This window comes from Spinacia oleracea, chromosome 4 (genome assembly GCF_020520425.1).
Source record: "Spinacia oleracea cultivar Varoflay chromosome 4, BTI_SOV_V1, whole genome shotgun sequence".
Lineage (NCBI taxonomy): Eukaryota > Viridiplantae > Streptophyta > Magnoliopsida > Caryophyllales > Amaranthaceae > Spinacia > Spinacia oleracea.
The window spans coordinates 2,982,428-2,994,991 of NC_079490.1; positions in this window are offsets into that span (position 1 = coordinate 2,982,428).

Here is a 12,564-nt window from a genome sequence, read left to right on the forward strand (position 1 = left end):
ACTAAACTTCTACTGAAATAATCGAAAAGAATAAGACCTTATTGACAATTACAAAGCACAACCATACTGGTTAATCACAGCTCACAACAACCATAAATGTTGCACACTTGCACCTAAAAAAAACAATTAATAATTACAATTGCAATCATAATCAATCGACTGCAATCTTGAAGTCATTAGCTCCAATAAACATCTTGAACTCATGATTATTGTTTTTTAACCTTTTTCTTTAATGGTGATAATAAGAAGAAAAAAAAAGTAGGAAAATCATGAAAGTATTTTCTTTCACCTTTATCCTACCAATGTAGATTCCTAATGTGAGGTAAAGTGGAATTCCTCTACATTTGAATCCACAAATTGTGCCTAAAAGTTGGAAATATGATTATAGGAGTTAGGAGGGACTATAAATTTTGGAAGATAGATTATTTTGAGAAGGTAACCCCTAAAGTTTAGATTATTCTAAAATAATACAAAGTTTAGATTATTTTTAGAAGATGTGTGAAAGTTGGGATTATTTATGTCAATTTTTCCTAAAATAAAAAACTAATTTCATAATATTAACGTAAATAGAATGTTAACACGAGATATTTATAGAAGAAAATTAAAGTTTAAAATTGGAAGATTTTGCTCAGTTTTATGTAAAAAAAAGATATTATAACTCACTAGTTTTAATATTGGACAATTTTGCTCATTTGTACGTAAAAATGAGGATATTATAACTCGCTATAGCTTTGGGAGGGACAATAGGAAAAAAAATCTCAGTATATTAACATATATAGGATGTTTCGAAACTCCCAGACGAAACACGGGATATGTTTAGAAGAAAGGTTCTAAAAGTAGACGATTTTTATTTCTTAATTGTGCATGAAAATGAGGATATTATGACTCTTTAGTTCTAATATTCGGTGGTTTTGCTCATTCGTTAGTTCCAATTAAGATTCGATGATACCAATTGACTGTTGGTTCAGTGGTGATTGAGGCTGAACTTGGTAGGGAGGACCCGTGTTCGATCCCCCGCAACAACAATTGGGAGGGGAATGGAACCTATCCACTCAGAACTCGCCCCGAATCTGGATTAGCCCTAAGGGTGAACCGGATGGTACACCAAAAAAAAATTAAGATTCGATGATTTTGTTAAATTGTGCGTAAAAATGAGGATATTATGATTTGTTGGTTCTAAGATTGGATGATTTTGCTCAAACATATACAAGAACATGATGACAACAATTATGCAAACATTAGTTGTCCTTTTCAATGGAATAAGCAACTCAAGTACCCAAATCGTGGGATATCCAAAGCTTCAAAGAAGTTATAATTGTTACCTAAATTGTTCCACTAGATTGCAAATTCTATGCTTCAAGAATCAAATTAAGATGTTTTAATCATTGAATTTTGCACTTTTATGGAAGAGAATCATTGCATCTCATATGCTCTTCAAATTAAATTCCATCATGCAAAATCATTTTCATATTTCTCTTTATCTTTATTTTCATTCCTACCTTTTCTTTTCTTTTTCTTTTCATAAATGTTTTAAATTTTTGTTTTAAATTTTGAAATTTTGTCAAGAAAAAAGGTAGAAAAGGGATTGGATGCATGAAAGATGGTGGGGAAAAAAGTCATTTTTATTTCCCAAAAAAAAAAGGTAATTTTTATGCTATATAGTAAAATATTAAAGTAATTTTTTCAAAAGAAAAAAGAGTAGAAAAGAGCAAATACTTCCTTTAGGATTGTTTTTGTCATTGGTATGTCGCCTTCCATTATCCTTTTATCCCTTTGACCTTTGTACTCGTGGGAATACATTGACATTTTTAATTTCTTTTATGTAAAAATTTACTAAAATTTACTTATGGTCTTCTTAAATAATTGTTGCTTTTACTTTTCAAAAATTGACTTTATTTTAATGGTAGTATATGTATATTTAGACAAAAAATACTAAAACTATTTTATCAGAACTAATATTAATGTGAATTTGCCGATATATAAAATACAAATGATTTTTTTGTAAATGTACATTAGAATTAATCAAAGGTCGACATTGGTTCTCAAAAACGGATATTATAATTATTTTCCCTAATATTTGAAGGGGAAAGGAGCAAATAATTGTTTTTTTTCTTTTTTCCCTTAAGATTGGCAAGGTATAAAAAAATTATTTACTCCATATCTCAAGAAAGACTAAAACCTATAACCTTACCCAAAACAAAAAGGATTAATGAAATTAACGCAAAAATCATTATCTGTTATCGGATTAAAAAAAAGTATTATATCCCTAATAACCTAATTTAGTTACTACAACAATTAGTAAACTATTAGACCAATGTCATGTCACTTGTATCATAACCTGCTATTATACTACTGAGCATGGTTTAATACTCTTATACGGAGTAGTTAATTACAGTAAGTAACAATCAGACGGGTAAGAGACTAGATGTGCCTTTAAAGTTCGAAAAAAAAGAGAAAAAAACCTTAATGATATTTCTTGAGACCCTACATGAAAATATAAACATGTAAAACCGTCGCACATCGAAGAAGAAGAAGATAATAACCAAATTCTCCCATTGCAAACGGTTACAACCTTTATGCAATGACACCTCCTCTTAGGTTCAAAGTGGATACCTCGTCTCATTATTGTTAGGCTGTCAAATCGCGTCATTGGCTGGTTACGTGCCGGGTATAGTCGGATAATGTATTTGTGTGGGGTCATTGTGCTTATGCGAATTGAATGTGTGAATATCTTTTTACGGGTCACTTCGATTTTTGTCAGAAATCGGTTGGATCGCGTCAGCTTTTGACAGCCCTACTTATTGTGCTGGTCCAGGCCCATGACACAAAGTCATCAGTAACGGGCCTATATGATCTTGCTACTTAAAAATCTGAAATCTGAAGCCTTCATGTTATTAAAGAAAAGGCCCATTAACAAGTAAATCTGAAATCTTACCTTCAGAAGCCCAATTCTTAAGCATGAAATATATTGGGCTGGGAGCCTGGGAGGCATAATGGTCCATAAGTTTGATTGGTTCAAACATCTATGTCCTTTTCACTATACAAGTACCATAACTATACAAGTACCATAATTTGGTTGCTTTCTTTAATCTTTACCACCCACAAGGCCATAACTTGTAAGTTTTTTTTTTAATTATTTTTTATATTTTTAGTTACAAGGGAAAATAAATTAAAAGTGCGAGCTGGAAGATTCGAATCAAGACCTCTTATACACAAGCCCTTAATCTTAACGGTTAGGTGAATATCTCATTGGTATAGCTTGTAAGTTTGTGACATAGAGTTCCTTAGATTTACATAGATGTATAAGTAGAGAATGGGTAACTAATGGCTAAAAAGACATCATTTGTATAGGAAGTTGATTTTGGAAGTCGGTTTTATTTTGGCACTCCTACTTGTGAGTAGAGCATAAAAAATTGTGCTCTCACAATAGGGGTGCCAAAATCAACCAGCTCTCGTTTGTACATGGTCAATCACTTCTTCAATACGAGCAATTGCAATTGGTGGCGGAACCATGATTGTTAAATCGGGGTGTTAATACGGGCAAGAGCCGCGAGAAAACAACCTATATGATGGGTAAGGCGGTTTATTTAGGGTATCAGTGGACATCCCTTGCACATACATGGCACCGCCACTAGTGCAACTTCATTAATAGAATCATTTGGTACTAGGGTTGATGATCGAATGCCATGTTTCATTATTAGTAGGGACGAATCGGTAGGAAGTCTAGTCGATCTTATCGAGAAAATTGTACTCGTGTACAATTATACAAGGGAAATAAGAGAAACCATAAACTCTTTAAGTAACCCTTTCATTATCTTTTATCGACCTTTAAAGCGATCAATTATTTGAAAATCTTAGATACATATTTAATATCGTAGATAAAGTAACGCGACAAGCACACTCTAAAAGACATCAAATTAAAGTATGTTTGGCAAAGAGAACAATTTAATTAATTTTAGCATAAATAGGCCCTAACACAAAATGGTCCTAACTCTCACTAGTGAAGTATAATTTGACATATTACCAACAAGGAATTATTCAAAAGACAAAATGGCGGGACCTATGCCTTTAGAGAAAGAGGGCAAATTTATTGTTGTGATAGTAAGGGATGCTCAAACTTTAGGGGGCAAACATTAAAATGGATAATTAATTTAATGCTTTCCATAAACTCGGTTAACAATACACTAATGGAATGAAGAATATGCTTTCTTAATAGCTTTCTCTTTCTAGATCCGAAAAATAAATTGTTAATGAAGAGCTAGGTGTACCCGAGAGTATATATTTATTGCCGTTTGATAGTTTTTACTGTTGTGAAGATCTATGACGGTTAAAATTTATTCAATGGGTAACAGAATCCCCCGTGATTAATCAGTCTTGTTGATGCTAAAAGCAAACAGACACACTAGTATCTTATCATTTAGGATGGAAAAAAAAGGTGTCTATGGTCATGCCCTAAAATATGGCCGGTGTATTTCTGATTGAAAACCTTAATCATGTCCGAGTAATTTTAAGATAAATTACCAAATAAACCAGTAATATAAAAAGCGAAATTGATACACTTAGATTAAAAACAAACGGGTAACATTACTTTCCGACGCCAACCTCAATGGTAAGGTTTGAGTTTCCTTCTTTTAGGCTTATGTTATGGGCCCCCGTACCCCTTTTAGGGCTATGGTCCTTTGATCATGGATTGAAGAACTTTTCAAGTACGGATTAACCCTTAAGGGCAAAAATTAAAATATGTCTCACAAGTAAAGAGGGGTGTGTATTGGGTCGGGTTGGATTTGGGGTTGATCCCATGGGTCGTGGGCCAGAACAGGTACCGAGCCAAACTGAACCGAAAGATTCGGAAACACGACCCAGGTCAGGCCCAAGCCAACATGACGTCGTGTTAAGCCGGACTATTATGCCTAAGCCTGATTTTACTAAATTCGCCATGCTTTTGTCGTGCCGTGGCTTGTTGTGATTTTTCCATAAGATGCGGATCAGGCCCAACCCACGACCACGACTTCATGCGCGTGTTGGGCCGTGCTTTTCTCGTGTCCATGCTAGGCCGGGCTTTTTATGCGGGCCTCGGGTTGGGTCGACCCACTACAAACTTTAATCACAGGTCTCTTATGACATGGTGACACCTACTCTTTTTTTCTTAGAAGTCAACCACTTCTCCACGGATATTATAAACAAAAAATTCTTTGTGTACAGAAGTTTCGATCCTTAATCTTGCCATAGTTCATCCCACCAAAGAAAACAATCTTTTAGATTGAGAATCAAAAAAAGCTTTTTTTGGAGCCAAGAATAAATGTAACTTATACTATCTCATAAATAAATAAATAAATAAATAAATAAAATTGGGGCTCACGATTAAATACCGTGCGACACGTTAGTTTGGCACTTAAATGTGCAAAATCGATATCCATTGACCCAAAAAAGATTAGGTTTTCTTATTCTTTTTAATATTCAATTAACATGAATAATAATTTATTCATTTTAGACATGTATAACATATTTTATTATTTTAGCACCTCCCCCACTAACAAAATTCAAGAACAAATCTCATTATATATATGTGTGTTTGAATATATATACTTTGACATTGCTAAGTTTGGTAATGATCCTTTATTTAATGTGGAAAGTAAGGATTATATAATTGTCACTTTTCTTTCTTATGACAAATGTCTAGTTTCTCTTTTATTGTTTTTTTATTCACATTGTACCAGAGTCGGCAGGAGAATGATGTAGACGAGATTTGATTAATGTCTTGAATAACACTCTCAAAACTTTAACAACTAATCTAATTGATATCCAAGTCCCTCTCTTACTAGTTACCACCGACAATAATAAAACTAATTTTGAGATGCGTTTATTGGCGAGGTCAATCCCTAAAGATATACTACCTCCGTTTCATAAAGTTCTTTACGATTTGGAAAATGTGTTCAAAGTTTAAAAACTTTGACCGTAAATGATCACCATTATATACATCAAAACGTCACATGTGAGATCTTGTTAGATTGGTCTCGGGATGTATTTTCAGAATATCAAATTTTTATAATTTTTTCACATACGAAATTGGATATATTAGTAGTTAACTATTGCATTGGAGTCCGTGCAAATAGTAACGGTAAAGATCTTTTTGAAACGGAGCTAATAGTTCACTAATAGACTTAAGGATAAGTTATTCAATTCATTCACGAACGAAGAGTCGTTGCGCCTGATTTTTTCGATCGACCGACCCTTAACACTTTTATCCCTCTCTGGTTGGTTGAGGAAGAGAGTCTCAATAACTGCAGGGTGGGGTGGAAAAGGGTAAAAGAGGGCTTGACTTTTGTTGTACCAAAATATTACTCTCTCCGTCCCGGAATACTTGACCTGTTTTCCTTATTGGGCCGTCCCTTAATACTTGACCTGTTTCTAAAAATGGAAATATTCTAACAATATTATATTATTTCTCACTCCACCCCTATTAACCCACCTACCCCCTACTCCATACAAAAAATAATTAAAAATTCAACCCTTACTCTCCCCCAATCCCACCTCTTAACCCACCTCCCACTAACTACATTAAAATAATACCCCACTATCAACTACTACCTATTAAATTAAATAAGTCAATTCAAATCCCTTAAACTTTGTGCCGGTCAAACCGGGTCGAGTATTCCGTTACGGAGGGAGTAAAACTGATGATCCTTATTACACTGAAATTTTGCAACAAGATTACACGTAACATGAACGTGTGTCCACTGGTGATTGTTCCAACTCAAATGTGTTATAATTATCTTATCGTACGGATTACATGAATATAAGATGACATAATGGAACTCATTTGGAAGAAAATAATACTTTATTTTTATTTTTTAGGTTATGACAACAAATCTTTTGTGATGGGGTAGTGATAACAACCTAATTTAATCATGGAAGCAAAACTAGCAAGTTAATGTGATATTAGGGGTGGTCCATGGGAGGAAGTCATTTCGGCATGCTGTGATGTGTTTCAAAATATATCACATGGGCATTTTTGTAAATAAATTAAATTTCAATGGTACATGTTTTAATCGTAATGGTACATGTTTTTATCGTAATGGTACTCCGTTTAACGAAATGGTACTTTCTTTTTAATGAATGGTACACAAAATGCCCCTGTGATGTATATCACAGCATGCCGAAATTCCGCTCCCGGTCCATGGCTTGAAAATGAGTCAAAATTCTCATACTACTAATACTTACTCATTAAATAAGTGCCCACATCCTCACAAGAGATATTGACAAATCTTTAAGTAGGGACCTTGAATTTGGCTTTGCTCTATGATTTCGTCTCAATTTTTCTAATTTATTCGCCAATTAACGTATCACACCTAAAAACTAGTACTCCATCGTGTGTGTGATCTCAATAATTGAGTTTTCCTTTAAAAAAAAAAATCGAATATATGTAGGACGAGGAAGTATAAATCAATATCAGAATGTTTTTACTAAAACATATCGTACCACTAAACGACAAAATAGGCTAAAGACAAACGCTAAAGGACAAAATCAAATTTATTGGAAAATGGCATCCATTTTTTAAAAATGGCATCGATTTTTTAAAAATGACATATGTTCTTTGAAAAATGGCACCTGTTTTAATGCTTGTCTTATACCTATTTTGTCGTTTAGTGGGGTGATATATTTTTGTAAAACATATCTGATATGAGGCACGCCGCCCTCAATGTAGGACCGAGCAAAACTATCTAAAGTAACAAAAATCCGATACTCGAAATCGATTCAGAGCACTGACCGAACGTAATGTGCCCATATGATTATCGGTATGGTTTCATGTACGGAGTATTAATTTATAATTAAGAACGTATTAGTACTCAATAATGACCCAATAAGTATTTTCTTCTTATTTTCCGATTTAAATATTTATGTGGAAGTCTAAGCACGGAGTATATATACTTCCTCCGTCTTTTAATACTCGCAACGTTTGGACTTTTGCCACTATTCATATAATCTACTTTGACTATTCGTAGTATTTTTTATATAAGATAAAACATAGTCATGTGGGATCTTGTTAGATTCGTCTCAATGTGTATTTTCAAAATATCAACTTTTTATAATTTTTGCATAAAGAGAATTTAAGATATAAATGATCAAAGTTGTGCATTGGCATGCGTGAAACTAACAAACGTTGCGAGTATTAAAAGACGGAGGAAGTATAAAATTGTTTGCTTACCACTTTATAGTTTGAGTAAGTAGTAATTTAGTTTTATTATTAATTTAGTCGAGATCATGTGGTAATATTGATAATTAGTCATAAACAATATTATACTACGAAGTAATTTGGTTTGAAAATGTAACTTTTTGAATATTTGACATTACAAAATATCCAATATGAACAATATTATAATACGAAGTAATTTAATTTCAAAATGTAACTTTTTTAATATTTGACATTATATAAAATATCCGAATCCCAAAATTTAAGTACCTATACTATAATCTTTAATACTTCCTCTGATCCACAAATATTGCACCATGTTAACATTTACACTATTTACGTTGTGTCTTTGACCATTTTTTGTAAAACATACGTAAAAAATATAATCATTTAAGATCTTATTAGATTCCTATCGATATATACTTTTTAAATATCAACTTTTTTATATAATTTTTACTTATAAATAATTCGATAGATAACGAGTTAAAGTCATGTATTGGAAAGCGTGAAATCAACATGGTACGATATTTCCGAAACAGAAGTAGTAAGATTATAGTATGGAGTAAACTCAAATAAACCAATCACAATCTCCGAGGAACCAAAGCACAAATAATAGAATGACTCCATGTTGATTATTCACATGCCATCAACTGCCGCCCATAATCCAATCCAAAGTTCCAAACCATTGGTGGATCCTATGTTTAATTTCCCAACTTCACATTCACATCCAATTGGTTGTCAATTATTATAAATTTTAGGAAATAAACTATATCCATGTCAATTATTATAAATTTTAGGAAATAAACTATATCCACTCATCGGATAAACTACCTATCATTAATAGAGAGTATGGAGTACTCGAGTAGTGATGGTAGAATCCACATAAGCTTTATTAATTAACTTTTAATGTTCTATTGAATAGTGTCCGTGATAATTTACGGGATTTATATAAAATTAGAAAGCTAATAAAAAAGAACATTGATTTTAGTTTCCTTCTCTATTCATATTATCATTTAGATTGACTAAAGTTTTTAAAATTTCCTTTTTTGTTATTTTTTTTCCCCTCTTGTTGATATTTTAATTTCATGTTCTGGTAGTTTTCTATTTGACTCAGCTTAATTTGAGGGAATTAAGAGTGATTATGTACGTGGAGTAGTTGTGGTTTGAGAATTGAGATTTTGGAGGCTTCTTATTACTTTACCGCTCTACTTTAATAATATAGATTACTGGTGGGTTATCCTCCTACTGGATAGATATAGCCATGTCGAATAAATTTTGCCGGTCAAATACAAGTGACCCAAGAAGAACCCACTAGCAATGACCGATCATTCTTATGGCCTGGGTAGGCCTCCTCCCCCTCCCCCACGACGGAAAATCTTTAGTTCCGCGCCACCTAACATATAAATCTCATACTTTATTGGTTAATTTTCTACTGCCTGTTCTAACATAGCTGTCTAAGATTCGCCAATCTCACAAATTTTATAAATTATATGTCTATTTGTTCAATACCGGACAACTAATTTCAGTATACATGTGGGTTATTTTTCTAACACGTATGACGTAGAAATGTAAAATCCCCACAAGCCCCTCACTAAGGTTTCGCAGCCTTGAGCATCATCTAAGCCATAGACAACCAATATATTTCCATGGGTGATGATTTTCTATTAAAAGGCCAAAATTAATAATAAAAATAATGTCTAAGATGGTCCATATCCATACGTGATTGGGTTGATTACTTGGATCCTATTCAATTGGCTCTTTATGTGGAACACTCAATCAAATGTATTTTTTGTTATAATATTCCAATTGACTTGCTTTTCTTAGTGGTAAGAATTAAAAGGTATAATGGACTTTTAGGTTTTAATTCTCTAATTATGTGTCTAATTTTGAAACACTCATATATATTTAGGTTGAAATATATATATATATATATATATATATATATATATATATATATATATATATATATATATATATATATATATATATATATATATATATATATATATATATTTTACGGATTTTTCATGAAATACCCCCGAGTTTTGGCGAAATTCACCAAATGCCCCTCGACTTTCAGAAATTCATAAAATACCCCTATTTCAATACTTAATGTACCAAATACCCTTATTTCAAAACTTAATACAACAAATACCTTTAATGACGTCATCATACCTATAATCCACCAATTAACGCCTAATTAACTCAACTAATCCCTAATTAACACCCATAATCAACCCACCCATTAACAAACCTAATTAACCCACCCATTAACAAACCTAATTAACCCACCCATTAACCCACTAACCAACCCATTTTTCTTTTCTTTTCTCTCTCTCCTTCTTCCTTCCTCCTTCCTCCTTCCATCATCTCACCAGCAAATCATGACTACTTTTTTTTCATTGAACCCAAACCAAATTCCATCATATTTAATCACACAAAAAAGTCAAATCAATTGAATGAATTTAACAAATTTCATCAATTTAACAAAGCCCAGAGATTCGAAGATAAATTCGAAGATAAATTTGAAGAATTTTGAAGAAAATTCGAAGAATTGAAACAGAAATTTGAAGAGAAATTCGAAGAGATTCAGAGAAAATTGAAGAACGAAGAATATCAAACAGAACAAGGTTATTTCTCCCTTGAAATTCTCCCCCAAATTGAGCCTCTCTTGTATTGAAGAACGAAAATTGACAAGAAAATTGACAGGAAAATTGAAGAACAAAGAACATCAAACGAACAAGGTTGTTTGATCGATTTTTTTCCAGATTTACAAAATTTTGCTTTGATTTCCCTAACTGTGTTTTGGTGTTTTGGTGTTTGTTGTTTTCCCGATCAAACGAACATTGTTTTGGTGTTTGTTGTAGAATTTGAACCACTTACAATGTCGTGGCTTATGCGGCAAGTAGTCAACAATGGCCGCCTTCAATCTTCTTCGGCAACTCCATCATTCTCTGTAACGAGATTTCACCATGGGGTTGATGGAGTTGGACTTGTCGCAACAGAAGGAGAGAAAATGAGTTGGTGGTGCAGCCGAATACCAAAGAAAATCAGTCGCCGGCCTGCTTCCACCGTCGCTACTGATGTTGTTATTGTTGCTTGGCGGCGATGGTGGCGGCTGGAAAGTCGACCATCCTGGTAGAGGTGGGAGATCCATGGAAGAAACAGGAAGAAAAGGTGGGGGAGAGAGAAAAGAAAAATATGGGTTAATTAGGAGTTTAGTTGATTAATTGGGAAAAAATGGGTTAATGGGTGAGTTAAATGGGTTAATTAGGATTGATGACGTCATAAGGGTACTTGGTGTATTATGTTTTGGAACAGGGGTATTTTATGAATTTCTGAAAGTCGAGGGGCATTTGGTGAATTTCGCCAAAATTCAGGGGTATTTCATGAAAAATCCGTATATTTTATGATCGATATTGTCACTTAATTAGTACGGAGTACGAAACAACATTATCTTACAAGTTTTATGGACTATATTTCTAAACATTATATATTATTTTTACACGTCTAGGCGTTCTTTGTATATACTCTATTTTTCTTAAAGTTTTCGTAATTCTCCTTGTTGAGACGTTCTTTTTTTAAAAAGAGTTCACTTGCTTTAGTCCTCGTTAATATTTTTACCTTTATATTGTATTTTGCAAAATTGATTTTACACACCTCCTTACAAATAAAACAATAATAATAAAATAAAGGTGCTCTTACACCAGGCATGCTTTGTGTCAAAATCATTTCCCCTTTCATGTCCTACTTGTTAGATTAACTTAATTCCACAATCTCCTACCATTACAATCTCCCTCTTATGTTCTTTGAAGTGCCTACTTCATCCATATCTAAAAATTCAATTTGTGTTTTAATCTTATCCACTACAAAAATCACAACTAAATTAAATTTATGAATCACCTTGGCATGAAAAATGGGATTATCCTTTAAAGATGATTATGGGCCATATCGAGTCTACGTGTCTTGTATATTTCGGCCCAACTCATGCCGATCTCATTAATTGCGTGTCGGGCCAATATTTTTAAAAAAGGAGGCCCAACCACAATTCAAGCCCACGTGCCTCCACGCTGTGCCGTGCTAATTTTTTCTCAAAAACAAATTCTTATTTACATGGGGTGTACGATAAATATTGTACACCGAAGTTAAAGTTAACGTAAAATGCTTAAAAATTACCCTTATATACGTAAAAGTTATCTATTTTTACTGATAAAAATTTTCATTTTAATAAAAAATATTTCTTCAAAATTACTATTTATTTTTTTTTCCTGTGGGCGGTGTAGAGCAACTAACGATAACAACTTTTTAGTTGGTTCAAGTTGGTTTATTTGCACCTGTTAAACAGTTAGAAACAGCGTTTTCGCGGTTTTCTT